The sequence below is a fragment of the Musca autumnalis genome, unplaced genomic scaffold, assembly GCF_047663935.1.
Source record: "Musca autumnalis isolate F117 unplaced genomic scaffold, ASM4766393v1 scaffold_5, whole genome shotgun sequence".
NCBI classification, from domain to species: domain Eukaryota; kingdom Metazoa; phylum Arthropoda; class Insecta; order Diptera; family Muscidae; genus Musca; species Musca autumnalis.
In genome coordinates, this window is record NW_027412088.1 from 179,409,762 (window position 1) to 179,430,983 (window position 21,222).

The 21,222-nt window shown below is 35.4% G+C and overlaps 1 protein-coding gene across 3 annotated transcripts in view; it reads right to left on the bottom strand.

Annotated features, from left to right (window-relative positions):
- Positions 1–11,882, bottom strand: part of LOC141405664 (uncharacterized) — a 309,097-nt gene extending 297,215 nt beyond the window's left edge. The window contains exons 1-2 of one of the 3 annotated variants that reach the window (XM_073990265.1): positions 11,422–11,882; positions 895–1,305 (exon numbers count right to left, since the gene is read on the bottom strand). The gene's annotated coding sequence lies outside the window, so the exon portion shown is untranslated. Of the gene's footprint in view, positions 1–894; positions 1,306–10,915 lie in introns of all 3 variants that reach the window. The other 2 variants (XM_073990267.1, XM_073990266.1) reach the window with 2 other exon arrangements.
- Between the last annotated feature and the right edge of the window lie 9,340 nt (positions 11,883–21,222).

A 21,222-nucleotide genomic window follows, 5' to 3' on the forward strand; every position in this document is an offset into this window, starting at 1 on the left:
GTAACATTTTAGTTTGTTGTCGAAAAACAAAATGGTTGGTTATAAAATTCGCATATACGTTTTTTTAATATTTTAAATATAAATGCAACATATAATAATTCAAGCTAGTGCTGATAGACTCAACATATTCGTACACAAAGTTTACATTGTTCTACTATAACTACAAAACAACGATAACAACAGTGAAAATCATTAGATATCTTTGAAATTATAATCTTCCAATAAAAAAAATTTATCAATAAAAAAGAGGCATCAGAGAAAAATTTTTTCCTTCGATAATCATACGAAATTATTCCAAAATTGTTCAGAAACCTTTACGAAAGTTCGGAAGGTACCTCAGATTTTCATACGACATTATTCCGAAATCGTTCAGAAATCTGTACGAAAATTCGGAGGAAGAAATTCGAATTCCGAATTTCCCAAGGATTTTCTTCCGATTTCGTTGCGAATTCTGACCGAAATCGATCCGATTTCGCTCCGACATTTCGTTCCGAAATTATGTCAACCACTTCATACAACTTTCGTTAAGATATCGTTACGATTTCGGATCAGATATCGGACGTAACGTCCGAAATTTGTTCCGATTTCGTTACGATATCGGTACGATTGGTTTGCTGGGTAGTCAGTATTTTGTATATTGTGTGTTATATCTCTCCAGCCCTTAAGTCTACGATTCTGGCAGTTGTTTCAACAAACAAGATTTTTGCATGTGTGGCTCCGGTATTTCTGCTTATGGTTGGGCATTTGTTTCTAGAAGTTCGAATCTTCTACTGGAACTTTATTTGCTTTCAATTTATTGGTTGTATTTCATATTTCCATTATGTTTAGTTCTTCAACATTGTTAAAATATTTTATTTCATAATACAAATACATAATTCAAATCAAAATACAAACCTTTTTTTCAATATTTGTAAATCCGCTTCCAAAAATATTACAGCATAGTCGACAATAGTGTGATGATACAAGGCTTTTTAATTATTCAATTATTTTTATTCGATTTTTTTGTATTCAACACTGTCACAATATTTTTTTTCCTTTTTTTGTAAATTAAATTCAAAATGATGCAACAATTTCTCCAAAGGAATTTTATTTATTTTTTCACTTGGTAATTATTTACTTATTTCGAATAATTTTTTGCCGTGTTTATTTTCTAGAATAAATTTTGATGCCTTGTTTATTTTGCTGTAATCTAAGACATTGTTTCCAAACCAGTCAGATCATTATTTCAATATTCTCTTGCTTCAGCTATTTTTGCATAGAATAACAACAACGGATTTCAGAATTCACACATCACTCAAATTTATTCTGTAAGAAAATCCAAAAGGAAAACAATTTTTTATTAACTAAATAACAACAAATGGTTGGGAGTAAAAAAAAATCAGAGCTCCAAACAAATTAGTTATTAATTTTCAGAATGGTAATAATTAAATAACAATAAAATGATTAACAACATAACAAAATTTTGTATTAACTAAAAAACATACAAAAAACAAACAACTCTATTCTCTAAGAGAAAATAACAAAATGTAGTACAAAACTATCATTCATACTCTTTTGAGAGTTGGAATTAATAGGAGTATTCGATAAAATACTCACGCAAGCCGAATACACACACACCAACACCACAAACATAACCCTACTAAAGTGGACCCCATAAAATTAGTACAAAGCCCGCATTAAAGAAGCAACAAAAACGAATAGAAAAATGTAAGCTTAAAAAAAACAAGCCAACAACAAACTTCAAACAAAATAAGAAGCAACAAAAACACAACTAACAACAAGAACAAACAAGCCAATGTATTAAGTGGATATTACTAGACATTGGCGGCGGCTGACTGCTTGGTTGCTTATTTGGCCGACTGTCTAGTTCGACTCGGCTATGTGGTAAAGAGTTTGTTGCAGTTATTGGTGCTTTAATTAGGTATGTCTGGTTACCCTAAAATTTGTAACAATTTGTACCAATTGTTGCTGGAAGTCGTCTGTTAACACAAAAAGTCAGAAAAAGAGAGCGATTTTTGACAGTTCTTTTACTGAGAGTTTGCAAATTCTTGCTGGACAAATGTCTTCTAGCAAGAACTTGTAATTCTTCTTCTTCCTGAAAACAATCAATCATCTGTTTTTAATTTTTGGTTGATTTATGTTTCTAAAAATTAAAAACAATTTTATTGCAGAAATAACAAGTCTAATTGTATTATTTTTTTGTAGAACAAAGTTGCAAAGTGGAAAAAATTTATTTTTGGGTCATTTTCTTTTTTATTTTTAATAAAATACAATAGTTTTGCTTCCTTTGGTTCCTTCATTGGCGGACAAATTGTTCTGTTTTGGCAAGTCAGCTGATTGCTTGCTGGTTTTTGCTGGGAAGGTGTCTGTTTACTTTTCACAATTTTCTTGCAAAAGATAATAAAAACTCCTTACTCTCTGAGAAAGTTCTTGCTGGACAATTCTTGCTGGGAAAGTAACCAGACAGACCTGCTTTTAGTGTCTGTTGTTTTCAATCAAAAATTTAAAAGCAGAACTTGTAAAAGGGAGTGAATGGTTCGTTGGTTGGTTGGCCCGGCTTGGCTGAGAGATGTTTGGTGTGGTTGCGCGCTAGTTTAGAAAAATAAAGCTCATAGTTTTGTTGTGGTTTGGTGATGATGGTGTTGTTTTTTAGCCGGTTGATGGTATTGTTTGGTTACTGGCGATGGTGGTATTGGTGTTACTGAAGTTGCTTGAAATGTTTGTTGTTTTTTGTAAAGAGATCAAATTAAAACTAGATTGGAGCTTAGGTCTGTTTTATTGGAATTTGAGTTCAAGAAAAAGATGGAGGGGGTTTTAGAGATTTAAATAATTAAAATATAAAATGCAGTTGCATTTTAGAATTAGTCAAAGTCAAGTAAAATATCTAAGGGGTTACCACTGTTTCAGACAATTTAGAGTCGATTTCGTCCTGTCCGTTCGTCTATTTTTTGGTCTGTCTGAGTGATTCGCACCATAACCCTCGAACGGATCATAGATCAAGTTCAAAGTTGCGCCATATTGGAGCACTTCGTCGGTTACCTCCCTCACAAAAGTTCAAAAATGTCACATTATCTATCGAAGGGGGTAAGCGACAAAAGTTCAAAAATGTCACATTATCTATTGAAGGGGGTAAGCGACATAGTTGAATCTCAAACATGGACTATATCGATCCTCTCCTTCAGGTACCTACTCACACAAATTTTCAAAATTTTTCGCAAAAGTGCAGTTGAAGGACATGTTTCGAATCGATTTGATTTTTTTTTTTTTTTGCAACAGGTTGTCCTTTGCAGTTCCTATTTCGACGGTGTGTTTTTCGGGGTTAAGTCCTGAGATAATGGAACTAAAATGACTGATGCGCACGGATCGAGTATTATATTGATTCGAAACTTAGCACATCGCGAAATTTCTTCAGACCAACAATTATTTCCACCACCTTTTTAAATGTCGATTATTTCTGATTCCGATAAGACTTCTTTATAACAGTTGGTCTGTTCCAGAACTGCAAGAATCTACTAGTTTTTACTATTTTTCCGATAACATAAAGGAAAAAATGTTATCGTAGTAAAAAGTAGTAGCTTCTTGCAGTTTCTGGAACAGAGCAAGTATTAAAATACATTTAAACATTACCCTGAATTTACACATGACAGGACAGTTGAGTTCATGTATTGATGGTCAAAAACCCAAAACTTGCCTGTGTGACGTTGGCGTCCCGACAATCGCAAAAACAGTTGTAAAATTATGAATGAGAGTCATCGATTTCTTTTTATTTTCCTTTCACATATTTTGTTTTTGTTCATGTTCTTTTGTTTTCAATACATTTCAATTATTATCTCGCACATTTTTAAATAGAATGTCAAAAATTTGTTAACCCTACTGTCTGTGAAAAAATGATGGACAGCTGGGAGACAAATGTATATATATTGGTCTGTTCCAGAACTGCAAGAATCTACTAATTTTTACTATTTTTTCCGATAACATAAAGGAAGAAATGTTATCGTAGTAAAAAATAGTAGCTTCTTGCAAGTTCTGGAACAGAGCAATTGTTAGTAAATCAGAGTTGTATTTGGAGACAAATTGTCTGGTGTAAAGGCCTGGTTATATGTATAATTTTCTTGTTAAAAATATGCCGTTCTTACACGGAACATAGTTCGGAAACTAGTTCGTTCCAACATTCGCTCTGTTCCAGAAACTGCAAGAAGCTACTATTTTTTACTACGATAACATTTTTTCCTTTGTTATCGGAAAAAATAGAACAAATTGGTAGATTCTTGCAATTCTGGAACAGACTGATTGTCTATATTGTACTTCTGGCCATGTGGCAAAGTTCTTGCTTTCTGCCGGAATTGTTCTTATTCAAGTCATCTTGCGACGTCCTCTGCGCCTTGTACCCTGGGGATTCCATTCGAAGGCCATTTCTTAGGTCTGTGTTGTCTTTTCTGAGCGTACGACCTATCCATATCAATTTGCGCCTTTTTATTTCCCTTTCTATAGGTTCTGATGACGTGAGTTACAGTAGGTCCGAGTTTGAAATTGTGATCGGATAGAAGATGTTGAATATTCTTCGTAAGCATTAAATAAAAGCAAATGCTTTTTTCCTTCATATTTCTGTGAAGTAGTTGAGCAAAATGTCAACAATAGCATAGACATTTCCGCCATTTTTATTTCTAAACTAATGATTATGACAAGTTAACGATAATATCGATAGCTATCGATTTTGTAAAATGAAATATCGAAAATATCTAATGTTGGAAATATCCATAGTTTGGCAGCTCTATTTTGGACACCTTCCAAGTTTCGCATCCGTAAAGCAATATTGGTTTGATTCTCGTGTTGAATAGTTGCAGCTTGATACGTCTACTGATGTTGCGGGATGACCATGTTTGTAGCTTTATTTATACGGAGCTTTGCACGTCAGCATCGGCGCCCCCGACCTTTGTTATTATGCTTCCCACATAACAGAAGCTGTCGACGGCAGCAGTATCTTTACAGTCAAAGGCTGTGTGTTTTGAGTTTCTAGGCGCATGAGTTTGGTTTTTATACCCTCCACCATAGGATGGGGGTATATTAAGTTTGTCACTACGTTTGTAACTACTCGAAATAATCATTGTAGACCCCACAAAGTATATATATTCTTGATCAGCGTGCAATTCTACATCGATATAGCCATGTCCGTCCGTCTGTCCGTCTGTCTGTCTGTCCGTCTGTCCGTCTGTGGAAATCACTCTAGCGTCCGAACGGATTGACGTAGGTTGATGAAATTTTGGGAAAATATGTTATATTTACGTAGGACTTTTGGTATTGAAAGCGGGCTAAGTAGGTCCACGCTTTCGTATAGCCCCCATACAAAATGACGCGTGACGCGTCGTCGTTTTAAGGAATTTTTAAGATATTTGGCCCATTTTACCACCGAATTGGTTGTAATTTGGTACTTTGTGTCTCCAGAGGCCAAAAAATATTCCTACCAAAGTTGGGTTATATAAGTCCACGTTTTGGTATAGCCCCCATATAAGGCCCCATATAAAGTACGCGTCATTTTAATATATTTTGAATGTATTAGACCCATTTGACCACAGAATTGGTTGTAATTTGGTATTTTGTGTCTTCAGAGGCCAGAAAACATTCCTACCAAAGTTGGGTTATATAGGTCCACGTTTTGGTATAGTCCCCACATAAGACCCCTTATAAAGTACGCGTCATTTTAATATATTTTGAATGTATTAGACCCATTTGACCAAAGAATCGGTTGTAACTTTGTATTTTGTGTTTCCAGAGGCCAAGAAACATTTCTACCATAAAATGTTTATATAGGTCCACGTGTTGATATAGCCCCCATAATACAATATCTCCCGATTTTCGATATTTTGAACGTTTTAGCCTCATTATCACACCGATATGGCCAGAAATTTGTAGGTATAGGTCCACGCCATCATATAGCCCCCATAGAACGGTACCTTCCGAATTTCGGTATTTTGAAGGTAGTGGCCACATTAATCCACCGAAATGGCTGAAATTTGTGGTGGAGGGTATAAAAAGTTCGGCCCGACCGAACTTAACGCTTTTCTTACTTGTTTATGTTGATTTTGAGTCCAATCGCTTTTGCATTCTGGATTAGTTTTTCCAGTTTGCTTTGGTTCCGGCGAAAGAATGGCTCATGAGATAAATGTCATCAGGGTAATCCAGGACATTGGACACTTTCAAATAAAATGTTGTATTGTTTCTATATCATCAGGATTGCAGCTTGAACGGAGGCTGTAAGGTTCGTTTCTGTGGCAATTTAATCCAAGCATCTTTATGAACGAAATTTGTACCCAGGCCTTAAGTTTCTTCCAACTATGGATTCAAGAATTCCATTCGCCATTTTCTGGAATTAAAAGCTAGATTATCAATCATTTGCTGCAATATTTGAGCATTCTCTGCAAGGATCAGCATAAATTAGTAATTGAATTCCATATATTTGTAGACCACCATTAAGTACTCCACGTAAGTCGTTCAAATGCAAAGCAAATACAATTAGGGACAGTAGGCATCCCTGTTTTACTCCCGACTTCGACTGCCGATTTTGTTCTATGTAAACCTTTTTAAAAAATTGTGGATTTTGTTCGACAAACCAGATTCACATATAAATAGCGTAGTTTCTATGTACTATATCAAACACCGTATTGAAATCTACGAAAATTGCATATACTTTCTTGTTTCCCGCTAACTTTAAGTTAACTAGGTACAATACGCCATCCACTGTGGAGTATCCTTTCCAAAGTCCTGCTAGATATTCATTGAGGATTTGGTTTTTATTTGTCTATTCAGTTCATAAACGTGATACCTCTATAATTACTAGGTTCTCCTTTTTTATGAATAGGGAATATTATTCTTGAACGAAATACATATGTCGAGGTCATCATAGCTATTTAGGATTTGCAAAATATCTCTAACTAATCGTTTGTAGCGTTTTTGATAATTATATCTCTTCTGGTGCTTTATTTTCCTTGTTTCAGCTCCATAAATGAAAACCGTATATCTAGAATTCATTTTTGAATTCTTTCAAAGAAGTAATTTCCATTCAATTAAAATCAGATCGTCCCGAACTCCTATTTTCTTGTGGCTATTCAATTTCTAAAGTACGTTTTTAATTTGTAGCATCACTTTATTCTTTTCAAGTCGTTGCTCACATAGATCTTTTTCAACTAAAATATTTGTACCGTTACCACTCTTGCAGACTTCTGTTTAACTAATATGGTCATCTTGTCGTCCTTATGGTGATGATTCTTGACATGCTCAATCTCCAGATCATCTCTAATTTTTAGATGAGTTATAAAATATTCCTTACTGCTTAATGAGCTTTTATTTTGCAGTTGCCGTACAAAAATTTTTTACTTCAGAACACTGTATTCGACGATTGTCCGCCTCATCCGTCTTCTCTTAACGTTTTAGTTTATTACTTCAAAATTCTCTTTCATTAGGCGGTTTACTTTTATTAACTTCTCCAGAATTTTTGAACGCATTGATGCCGGCTTTTGTTGAGAGATTTTCCAATTTATCATCTAGTAACTTCTAGCCATTGTATACGACGATTGTCCACCTTCTTGTCTTATCTTACCATTTTTAGTTCTAATCTAATTTCGAAAATTTCTTTGTTTCTTCTAACTCCTTCATAAGACTTCTTTTCCACAGCTTATTCTAATCTAGGGCTTGACGGCTTGCGTTAACGACAGCACAACGTCTTGGCATCCAGTTGGCCAAGTCCATGTATCGTTTTTTGGGTATTTGATTCCAGGAATGTTATACCACAGCCCACAGTTCATTATTTTTTCTTGGTTTTGCTTCATAAAAACATTTTTTAATATCAGCCCACAGATTTTCAATTGGGTTTAGGTCTTGTAACTGTGCCGGTCATTCCATAACTTTAATACTTTAGTAAAAGCCATTATCGGGCTCTTCTGCTATTATTCTTCGGGTCAATCATATGTATGTGACTACGCCGCAATATGAAAAACATCCCCATACCATTATGCTAGATCCTCCGTGTTTTATTGTCTTCTTTTGTGAATTTTGTGTTATATTCAGCATTCGGTGGAATTCTCACATGCGAACGAAAGCCTTTTACATAATACAGCGTTATTTTAGACTCATCTGTCCATAAAATGTCCCTCCAATTAGTAACAGGATAGTCCACGTGATAATTTGCCAGGTTTATGCGCTTCATTACATGCCGTTTACTTAAGAGTGGTAGTTTTCGTGGACTGTGGGCTTTTAAATTATGCTCCGGCAAGCGTATATATACACAAGCCTCTATTTGTAAGCTCTTTCTAATTTCCATGACTGCCTTAAAAGGAACTTCCCAATTTCTGAGTATGTTTTGCCATCAAGGGGGTTAAATTGTAAAATCCAAGTGGTTAAATTGGTAAAAATTTTATATGAAAATGTTTGAAGATGAATCCTTTGGCCTGCCATGAATAATTCACCAGCCTTATTGCTCGTCGTAGAGGTGGGATCTTGTCGAAAATTCAGACAGGTATAGGAGGTGTTTTGGTGCAAAAGAATACGGAGTCTGGCGAGTTTCCGATAGCATATATGTCTAAGAAACTCAACCAAGCCCAACGTAACTATAGTGTCACCGAACAAGAGTGCTTAGCAGCAATGCTTTGCATTAAAAATGTTCGAGCTTATGCCAAGGGACTTGAGTTCACGACGACTTAAGCACACGGCTGGCTAGGTGGGCTTTAAAACTACAAGGATATCGGTTTAAGATAGAACACAGAAAGGGATTGCAGAACATAGTTCCTGATGCGCTTTCGCGTACCAACACTGACGATCTGTTAGCCTTGGGCTGTTTATCCGAGTTAGAGGACAAGCATGGAATCTTCATAGACTTAAATTCTCAACACTTTTCTTCCGATGAATATAAGGAAATGTTAAAGAAGGTTAAAAGCAACATTGATTCTACCCCGGACTTAATGATTATTGATGGATACTTGTATCGTAGAACAGACCATTCCATATGCGATCCTACAGCTGATGACCTCACATGGAAGCTTTGGGTACCTAAAAGTATGGTGCCTACAATCCTGCATAAGCATCACGATAATCCTTTATCCACTCATTGCGGAATCAACAAATGCTTAGAGCAAATTAGAAGGTACTATTTTTGGCCTACTTTAGTGGCAGATGTAAAGGAATATATTGGTTCTTGTGAAGTGTGCAAAAGTACCAAGCATCCAAATACTATAATGATACCTCCTATGGGTGACACAGATAGCTCACATAGATTGTTCCAGAAATTGTACGATAATTTCTTGGGACCTTACCCCAGATCTAGATCGGGACATATCGCGATTTTCGTGGTCCTAGATAATTTTTCCAAATTTTCGTTTCTTCGCCCTGTTACAAAGTTTGCTGCGGATGCCATAATAAAGTACATGGAGGAAGACTTGTTTCACACCTTCGGGGTAACGGAGAGTGTTGTGTCTGATAACGGGATTCAGTTCAGAGGTAAAAAATTTAATGAACTTTTGAATTTCTGTAATATCCAACACATTAATACCGCCGTCTATTCCCCATAGGCCAACATTGGTGTTTATATCGAGAGGTGGTGGGACTATCATTTCTATTGAATCAAGAATAGAAAAGGTATCGGGATAGTTGTTTAGAGTTTCCATGAAATGGCCCCGCCGTCTTATTATTTGATCAAAGGTATTGGAAAGGAGAGTTCGCTTCTTCAGATTTTATTCCCAAGTTGAAGGAAGACGTTGTAGAGGTCGAAGAGAAAAGTCTTGGCAAACAAATATTCAAGACTGGACCTGATACCGTGATGAACTCAGTCTTCTTACAGCAGCTAAAAACAGACAACTATCGCTTTCCACATAAAATAAATATTTCCAATAAGAATGTAACAAAATGTATGATCGCTTAACATCCGGACAACGGATATGCAAATAAAGAAGAAGAACTACCTGTGGTAAAAATGTCCGCTCCGATCCAAGGGGTGCACCCAAACTATATCCAAGGCCAAAAGTCAAGCAACAGCAATTCAAAATGGTTTTTCAATTAGTTCAATAACCACCCAATATAAAAATGCTGTTTCTAGTTTCCATATTCCGTATACTAATATTCTGCAATGACCATTCCGATTTAATCCACATACTGACTGACATCATTAATCCACAAAAATAAGGAAATAAAATTCCAATAAAGTGTTACAACTTCAAGGCAGTGCAGAAATCTCTTCCGAATTCAAAAACCAGTTTATTATATGGAGTGTTTAGTTTATTGGCAATAAATTTTTGGTTAAAGCCATATCTTCAAAAACTTTTCAACGGATTAATTGCTTTCTTTTAGCATACCAACAACAAGATAAACGATTTTTTTTGTTTGTTTTCTTTAATGGTTAGCTGGTTTTTTTGGACATAACTTTTTTTCTGAAGTTTTTTTGTTTTTGTATTGATATTCTACTTATCCATATAGTTGGGTATTTGAAATTGTATGCGGAGTTTTGTATGGCCGCCGCCGTTACTCTTTTCTATTGATTTTTTTGTTGCTTTGGAGTCTGGTAATAGAAAAAACCCGTTTTGTGCTTTAGGGGGTTTGTGGATGGATGGATAAAATATTATGAAACTCTGTTTTCAGCAGCAGCAGCCACCAGAAGTAGTAGCCCATACATAATACTTGAAATAGGAGAGTAAAGAGCACAATGAGGAGTTTTTGGGGAGATTTGATGACGACACAGAAAAAATCTTGGCATGGCATAACAACACAAGGCAGCAACACCGAACAACAACAAGAAATGTACCTCAAACCAGAACTAAACATCAAAACATGAGATGGCTGTGGTCGTCTCAAGCAGAACTTAAGACTATAACAATAACAACAAAGATGCAGTCTCAGTGCACTATTTAATAGATATACGGATGAATGCACTCACAACAGCCACACCACTACTCCTCACATTCACTGCAGCACTTGCAACTGTTGCTTTTTTTATCTTCTTCTTCTTGTAACAAATTTCAAACAAAACACCTCACCACCATACCCTTCTAATGATGTATACAATGTGCCAGGGAGAGAGAGGTGGTGGTACACACTGTCTCTGAGATGTGATAAAATCAAATTAGACTCTTTCTTTTCATCCAATGTGGATAATAGGTATTTATTAAATTAATTAAAATAGTTTGCTGTTAAAAATGAGTAATTTTTCTTTCTTTTAAACTACACTGAATCATCTCATCTTCACAAGCACCATTCAAACCAACCAAGCATGGCATCCAAGCATTTTAAACAACATTTACACACCACAAAAAGAAGCAAAACAAAAACCTCTTAAACACCGCAAATGTTTCGGAAAGAAAATCCGACAACAAGACATTAAGCAAGAAGTTCAATAAACACTTAAAAATAAATAATTATTAATTTTCAAAATTATTTTCATACTTTTTTTAATTTTTAATAATTTTTATTTAAATATTCCAAAGCATCACTTCTTATTTTTTTCGTTTGTAAACTCTGCAATAATTCTTTTTGTTTTGTTTTTTTTTTTTTTTTCAACTGATCTCCCACACTCACTCACTTTTGTTTTGTTATTTTTTTTAAAAACACGCACAAAGCATGTATTTATTTTTTAATTATTTTTTTTATTAGTATTTTTTCTCATTTTTTAAATATTTTTTTGAATTGAATTTTTATTTTTATAATAATTTCATTTTAATCCACCAAAAAATATTAATTATAAAAAGACCGCAACGACCGTCAACAAACACAAAAAATAATTTCAACGCGCATCGAGACGACGAAACATTCATCCGTATCACCGAACTTCACGAAATGAATCGACATCAGCAACTCGAAACTTGAGCGTATGCTGCTGGCTGGCTATGTTGGTTGTGTGTCGTTGTTCTCTGATGTTTCTACTTCTGTTTCTGATACACACCAGTGTTGAGCAGTTGAGTTGGCGAGTACGAAATAGTACAACAAGGGGCAATGTTTACATTTAAATGATGGGATATGTAGTTTTTTGTGGAAATATTTTGTCAATTCCTTTACTTTTAAAATAATAAAAATTTCAGAAGGTCTTATATAGGCAATATAAGCCCTTTATAGGCGATAAAGCCTTCTGTAGACAGACAATAGAAGCCCTTTAAAGGTTTTCTATAGACAATAGAAGGCCTTCAAATGTCTTCTATAGACAATAACAGCCCTTTAAATATATTATATAGGCAAAAGAAGCCCTTTAAAGGTAATCCGTAGGCAATAGAAGTGATAGAATGTCTTCTATAGGCATTGAAGATCTGTAAAGGTTCTTCCATAGGCAATAGAAATCCTTCTTTAGGCAATAGAAACCCTTTAAATGTCTAAATAGGTAACAGAAGCCTTTTTAAAAGCAATCGGTAGGCAATAGGAACACTTTAAAGGTTTTCTATAGGCAACAGAAGCCCTTTAAGTGTCTAAATAGGTAACAGAAGCCTTTTTAAAAGCAATCTGTAGGCAATAGGAATACTTTAAAGGTCTTCTATAGGCAACAGAAGCCCTTTAAATATATTCTATAGGAAATAGAAAGTCTTTAAAAGCCTTCTGTAGGCCTCCGTTAATAGTCTTCTATAGGCAATAAGAGCCCTTTAAAGGTTTCTGTGGGCAGTGGAGCCCTTTAAAGGCCTTATATAGCTATTTGAAACCTTTTAAATATATTCTATTGGCAAGAGAAGTCCTTTGAAGGTCCTCTACAGACAATAAAAGCCCTTTAAAGGTTTTCCATAGTCAAAAGAAGCTCTTTAAATGCATTTGTGGGCAATGGAAGCCATTTAAATGTATTCGATAGGCAAAAGTGATGCAAGCCCTTCGACTCTTATAACGAATGGAAGCCCTCTAAATTCCTTTCATAGGAAGTCAAAGCCCTTAAAACCTCTATAGGCAATAGAAGCCCTTCCATTGACAATATAAGCCCTTGAAAAGCCTTCCTTAGGCGATAGAAGCACTTCAAAGGCCTTTTATGGTCAATAGAAGTCCTTTAAAAGTCTTGGATATGCAATAGAATAAGTTCAAAGACCTTCTATAAGAAATCTTAGTCTATTAATGGCCTTCTATATACAATGTAAGTCATTTAAAGTCCTTCTATAGGCAATATAATCCTTTCAAGGGATTCTATAGACAATCTGGTATGTGATGGAAAACGATTCGACTCGTTTTCGCATAAATCGAAATCGTATTTTTGAATTTTGTTGAACATTTTAATAAAATTGAAAAAAAAACTTTTTAAAAATATTATTCAAATAAGGGGCTTTCGCGAAGCAAATTTGTATATATCATCAAAGGCACTCCGAATATAAACCATTTCGATTCTGCAAATCGATTCGATTCGGTTTTCATCACATGCCTGAATAGAATCCTTTTCAAGGCCTTCTAAGGCAACAGAAGTCTTTCAAAAGCCTTCTACAGGCCAAAAAGTCCTTCAAATGCCTTCTGTAGGCAATAGAAGACGTTTAACTGCCTCTTATAGACGATGGAATCCCTTTAAATTCCTTCCATAGGCGATAGAAGCCTTGTAAGGCCTCCAATGGTACCCATTGCACCGAAACAGGGGTACCATGCGTCCGCCAACGACTATAGTGCGGTTGCCCTTCACAAAGCTTCCATCTATAGGCAATAGAAACCCTTCAAAAACCTTCTATAGGCGACAGAAGCACTTCAAAGGCCTTTAATGGACAATAGAAGTCCTTTAAAAGCCTTGGATAGGCGATAGTTTAATTCAAAGGCCTTCTGTAGGCAATTCAAGTCCTTCAAAGACCTTCTATATGACAGGGATACGCAGTGAAATGCTATAATCCATGGCTTAATAATAAAGGTTAGCTAAAGCTTCCTGTCAATTTAAATTTTTTCTTTCGACTGTTCCTAAAACGTCAAAACAATATGTACATAATCTTTGTATGTGTGTGTGATGTTTGCCAACAATTTTAAAAACAATCGAATTCAATGATTTTCAAAATTGTTTTTAGAACATTTGTATAGAAGAAATCCTTCAGCTCATTATTGAAACAAACATTTTATCATATCCACAACTCGATTATGTGAAGAAACCTTGGCTCTTTATTCATTTTTCGCGTTTTTTATAAAATGCTCAAAATTGGTATTTTGTACACAAACCCACTTGTTGCCGTTTTGTTTACTGATTTTGAAGTTTTATGAATGCAGGAAAAACAAGGGTTCTATAGATTTTTTTCATTTAAATCTACCTCTTTACTTATACCATGCTATAATCTGTTTTTTCGTTCTTTCGGTTTTTGTGAAAAACTTAAAACTCGATTTTCGGCTATTCGATTATTTGAGAGTGTTCAAAAAGTCGACTTTCGATTAATCGTTAACCGTCGAAAACCGATTATAATCAAATATAATCGACAATTTTCGTTGATGCGATCCGTGATGGTTATACGCGCGGTAATAATAATAGACTACTGATTGATTTACATTTACGAAATCCACTCGATTTCTACTGTCAATTCCGTTGCTCAAACGTCAAATTAAATCTCATCTGAAATCCATTGGATTTCATTTGACGTTTAACCAATGGAGTTGACAGTTGATATCGACTAATGAGCTGTGTTCCAGAACTAAAAAGTTTTTACAATTTTTACGACTTTTACACATTTTACTCGAAAAAGCGTTCCCGTACACAAAAAAGTTGTAAAATGTTCACTTCTCTTTAAACAAAAATGGCGCTGAATGGCGCTCTCTTTAAAAACTTTTTACACGACAAATTTGGGCGAGTAAAAAAATAGTAACATGGTTGCTGGCGTCTGATTGGCTGATACGCCGACTTTGACATTTGTTCCAGTTTTTTTGACGTATTTTCCATTTTTCCGTTCCCGAACTATTTCAGAAAACTTGCGTGTAAGAACAAATTTTTTGCAGTCCTCTCTTTTACGAGTTTTACCATTAAAAAGTACGGGAACGAAGCTATGGTTGACTACGAATAATATGGTCTGTTTCAGTACTGCAAGAATCTACTAATTTTTACTATTTTTTCCGATAACATAAAGGAACAAATTTTATCGTAGTAAAAAATAGTAGCTTCTGGCAGGTTCTGGAACAGAGCAATAGTTGTTGTTGTAGCAGCATTTAAACCTACGTAGAAGCATAGGTTTAATGCTGGGTTGGCAGCCGCTGGCCGAAACACTATGGTTTCGGGTCAATCCGGTACGAAAGAACCCGCTGCCGTGGGATTGCAGAGAACAATAGTTGACTCCTCTTCCGAAAGTCGATTAAGAGTAATCGATTATCCGGTTTTCGCACATTCATAGTCGACTACGACTTTTAGAAATTTTACGGCTAATGACCGATTAACCGAAATCGATTTTACGTATCCCTACTATATGAAGTCCTTTAGAGGCCTTTTATATGCATTAGAAGGTATTTAATTATATCCCTCAGCGGTAGAAGCACTTCAAATACCTTCTATATACAATAGAAATAGAAATAGTGCAACACACGCATTTACATGATTCCTGTAGGCGACAGAAGCTTTCCATAGGCAATAGGAGCCCTATAAATGACTTATATATGCAATAGAAACCATTTTAAGTCCTCCAGTAGACGATAGAAGCCTTTTAACGCCTAACGATAGAAAGCAAAGGTTTAGAGGGCTTATATAGGTTATTTGAATGCCTGAAGTGATGAGGTATTTCTTTCACCAGAAAGAAGTGTCTGGTCAGACTTCGTACTACCGATTTTAGTTTCATACAAATCTGTAGTGGTCGCCCAGTCAGCGATAAGTTAAGCGCGGTCCGTAAATAGGGAGAATGTAACACAAATACTACTATGGTGGAGCAGTCTAATCACCACAATTACATGACATGACCTGCGGTAGTAGAAAAGAGACCTCTGGTTGGATCTTGCCCTTTAAAGGTCTCATATGGGCAATAGAAGCCTTCTAAAGGCCATCTATGGGCAATAGAAGCCTTCTAAAGGCCATCTATGGGCAATAGGAACCCTTTAAATGCCTCCTACAGGCAATGGATGCCCTTTAAAAACTTTATATAGGCAATAGAAGCTACTTAGAGGCCTTCTACAGGCAATAGAACCCTTAAACCCTGGTATCGCGCACTGAAACTCTTTACGAACTTGTAAAGGCAATAGAAGCGATTCAATGGCCTTCTGTAGCAAATGTAAGCCATTCAAAATACTTTACTAGGAAGTAGAGACCCTTCAAATGCCTTCTATTGGCGATGGAAGCTCTTCAAAAGAATTATATAGGCAATAGAAGGTCTTTAAAGCGTTCTATGGTCAATAGAAGCACTTCAAATATATTCCATAGCCTTTAAAGTCATTCTGTAGGCGATACAAGTCATTTGAAGGCCTCACATTAGCGATAGAAGCCCCTTTAAGCCCTCCTATAAACAATAGAAGCCTCTAACGGCTGTCCATAGGCAATAGGACCCTACAAATGTATTCTATTGACGATAGAAACCATCATAGGCATTTTATTGGCGATGGAAGCCCATTAAAAGCCGTCTATTTGCTATAGAAGACCTTCAAATGTCCCTTGCAGGCTATAGAAGCTCTTTAAAGGCTTTCTGTAGGCGATAGAAGCCTCATATAGGCTGTAGAAGGGCTATAGAATATATGTATAGGCTATAGAAGCGCTATAGAAGCCCTTTAAAAGCATTCTTTAGTCAAACGAAGCCTTTTAAAAGGCGATAGAAGCTTTTTGAAAGAAACCCATAGGCGACTCGTCAAACAACGTACACATATGGTCAAAATAATAAGTACAAACGTTAGTAAGCATATTTTTCGTTCAATTCAAGAAATGTATTAATGGTAAACCACAGTTTATTGACGCCAATCTTCTCTCTTCAGGGCATTTCGACCCATCCAGCAATTAATTTTTTATTTTATTTTGGTTTAATATTATTAGCACGGTGAAACTACTATCCAAACTTAGACAAATATTAAAAAATCCGAAATGTACTTTTTATTTTGGCCAACCAAATTTAGGACTTTAACACAAAAGTAACTCAGAAACAAAATTGGTCTGTTCCAGTACTGCAAGAATCTACTAATTTTTACTATTTTTTTCGATAACATAAAGGAAAAAATGTTATCGTAGTACAAAATAGTAGCTTCTTGCAGGTTCTGGAACAGAGCAAATGTTACTATTTTTTTCGTTTTTGTTGTTGTTGAATCAATTGGTCTGTTCCTTTACTTTTGAAAATGGTAAAACCGGCAAAAGTAGTAAAAGTTGCAAACTGCACCCATATGAATTGTATGGTCTCTGAAGTAATGGAACGCTTTTCGAGTAAAAAGTGGTAAATCTTGAAGATTCTTGCACGTAAAGGAACAGAGCTAAGGATTACAAATAGGGTTATCGAAATGTTAAGCTGAGTACACACTGCCAGTTTTGTATGACAGCTTTGTTGGTGCTTGCTAGTGTGGCCGTTCATTTTTGTCATTCATCATGCAACCACAAAATGTTTTGTGGTTGCTGGACGGTTGGACAGTTATCGATAACTGCGAAATATCGACATTCAAAACTGACAATGTGTACTGCTCTTTACGCAGTTCACACCTTTTTCGAGAAAAAACAACATCAAAAATAAACTATGATGTACTTATTATTTTGGCATGTTTGGCACCCTTTAATGGGGTTTCTACTCTGTAAATGTCTTTTAAGATGTCTTATACTCCGTAAAAGAATATTTAAGAGGGATTCTACTCTGTAGAAGACCCTTTAAGAGGTCTTCTACTATGTAAAAGCACCTTTAAGATGTTTTCTGCTCTGTAGAAGACCCTTCAAGAAGTCTTTTATTCTGTAAAATACCCTTTACGAAGTCTTATATTCTGTAGTAGACCCTCTAAGAGGTCTTATACTGCGTAGGATACCTTTTACGTGGCCTTATACTGTGTTGAAGACCCTTAAAGCGGTCTTATATTCTGTAAAAGACTCCGTTAAGAAGTCTTATACTCTGTAGACTTTTAAGACCTTTTCTACTCTATTGAAGACGCTTAAAGGTTTTATACTCTATAGGAGACCATACATATCCACTAACCTAACCCCCATATACAAAAATCAAACCACTTCTTGACGGAATATTTATATACCGAACATAATTTTGTACCATAGCCCTAGTATGTGCCATCACTGGTAGCAGCACCACACACACTCGCTCTCCGTCATACCACTCAACCAACCTTATGTTGACCAGCAACAACAATAACAAAGCAAACCCATTTTGAGAGCAGCAACAAAAGGTTTTTAAGCATGAAGAAGATGGAAGCATAACAGAAAAACAAAACAAAAACATTTTAAACGAATGACGGTTAGCCAACACAATGAAGTTGGATATGTTGAAGAAGGAAGGAAGGGTTCGTGGTTTGTTTGTATACAAAAATAAAAATACAGGTTGACCAACCTTTTTATATCCATTAGGCTAACTAGTTTGATAGGAGATCAAATAAAACCCCAACATGTCCGACGATCGTTTTCAAATTTTATGCTTGACAGTTCAAAAATAGGTATTTTCTACCTAACTTCTTCGGTCCATTGTCAAACCGAGGTGGATTTTAAATTTATCAACAGTTTATGTCTGCAACCTTTCTTTTCTCTTACGGACTTTGTCGGATTTTTTCGCCCATTGATGCTGTTTCGGATTTATTATCGTCCTCCATTTCCCCTGTATTTATCCTAAAGCGATCTAATCATAAAAGTCCCAATTTACATTAGGCAAGTTTACTTGCGGCAAGTCCCTGTTTGTAGGAGAGACACGTAAGGGGAATTGAAATGGAAAAAAATTACTCGTACCGGCAATTTTTAGGCAATTCCTTTTATATTTTTCGTATTTGACATTATTTTCATTGTTTTGAAAACAAAACTTGTCGGAACAGAATTGACTTTAATAAACGCAAGAGGCAAGTTTAAATGAAACGAGAAAAATTGCCGCAAGTAAACTCGCCTAATGTAAGTCGGGACAAAGCTATGAAAATAGTCAAGTCGAATTCTCCGGCTTATTGTGACTCGTATATTTTAGTTTTTCATGGCTGATGGACCGTTGGACCTCACCATTTAAGGACATTTGTAAATATGTCGTTTTTCTTGATCGGGGGCGCAACCACCGTTGTCTCGAAAATTATTTTGCAAACCGATGCACTCCTAAGTTTAGCAAATATAGCGATTATAAAACAATAGGCCCCAGAAATTCGTCTACAAGTATAGCATTTTGGACCACGGGAATTTCCTGAACATTTTCTGAAAATTAGGTTCAGTAGTTTTGGAAAAATAATGTATTGAAAAGAGTGGGCGTGGTCATCACTTTTCAAGATGTAACATATTTTAAAAAAATGGGTATTTTTTGCTCCAAATATGTACCTAGGTTACACACAATCCGATTGCCCCCCAAAATTTATGCTGAAACCGATATAATCATAAGTTTGACTTATACATACAGCGTTTAAAAGAAAGACGTGGTTAGGGTGCCCCACCTTCTCCGAAATTCATAAAATATACATAACAACGGCAAACATTGAGCTTTTGATGCAAATTTGATGGAAATCGGTTCAGAGGTATTGGAGATATAACATACATATTCAAAAAACAGGCGTTAACGAGTCTTTAGGCCCCAAAGAAATACCTAGATTGTAGATTAATCCGTAACTTTTTAAACCGATATATGCGTTAATTTTTGCAAATGTAGCGTTTTTTTTAATATCGCGTAGGGGAGGTTTACATTTGCAAAATCCACTCGATTTCAACTGTCATTTCCACACGTTTAACCAATGGAATTGACAGTTGAAATCGAGTGGATTTCGTAAATGTAAACCAAGCATAATAGGTCATTTAGACTAGCCATAAATCCTCGACTAGATTTAATAAATCCAGTACAAATCTCATTGCATTTAGATATACATTTTGGAGGATTTAAATGGCAGTCAGCTGATTTTTGTTCATAGCACAATTACCAAGGTAGATGCATCAGCCCATCTGAACGAGTTTGAAACGTTAAAAGAATTTTTTGTAAATTGAATTCGTCTCAAAAAACACACGTAAAATTACAAATTTATTATTTAATACTGAAAATGTTAGCACATTATGCTACTAATGCTAACTAAAGAGCAAATAAAGAATTATTTTATCGCAGTTTGTCCATCTAAAATAAATAAACGAGTTATTTTATCGTTTAGACATCATAAATATTAGTCTTGGTTGATTAAAATCAACTTTGTACATCAAAACAAATTTAATTTTTCCGCCTTGTTTACAAATTTTTACATTTTAAATTATTTTTAGTGTAGCAATTCACCGATGCATCTACCTTGTTTCTTGTGCCAGCTTGCAACTTTTTGCATTTTCTAGCAACATGTTGCAAAAAACAGAGTTGTATACGAGGATTTATGCCAGATTTAAAACAAATCCACTCAATAGAAGGATTTATTTTTGTATGGGAAATCTGGTAGATTTTGACTGGATTTAGCAAATAAATCCTGATAATGGGCTAAATCCGGCTAATGGTGTCATATCTAAATGGCATATAAGACTAAAGCTAAAAACAGATACAACGTTTGATTAAAGTTTTGCGTTGGGCGTCGAGAAAAAAACAACAACAACAGGGCGACGACGATACGAAAGTCCAGCGTTTATCTGTTTGTCGGCATATATTTCAAATGAATTTGAATTTTTCGGCATCATGCCCAACAGTGTAAAAACGGCCAAAACGACACAAAACTTTACTCAAACGTTGTATGTGTTTCCAGCTTAACGACATTTGATTTTTATTCATAATTGCTCTGTTCCAGAACCTGCAAGAAGCTAGTATTTTTTACTACGATAACACTCTTTCCTTTATGTTATCGAAAAAAAATAGCAAAAATTAGTAGATTCTTGCAGGACTGGAACAGACCAAATGATATGGGTTTTTTTTTATATATGGCAAAGGGAAGTACCCCTCCCCCTTCGAAATTTAAGAAAATATGCATCCTTTTTTTCACCGGGGGCCATCCCTGTACATTCCCTGACAATTTCAGGAAAATCCGTTTAGTAGTTTTGTATATGTAACATTGAGTCCTAAAAAAGTAGGCAAGGTCGGAGACACAACCACAATTGTCTCGAAAATGAATTTCCAAATCGATAAATTCTTAATTATTGTAAATATAAGATGCTCTGTTCCAGAACCTGCAAGAAGCTACTAATTTTTACTACGATAACATTTTTTCCTTTATGTTATCGGAAAAAATAGTAAAAATTAGTAGATTCTT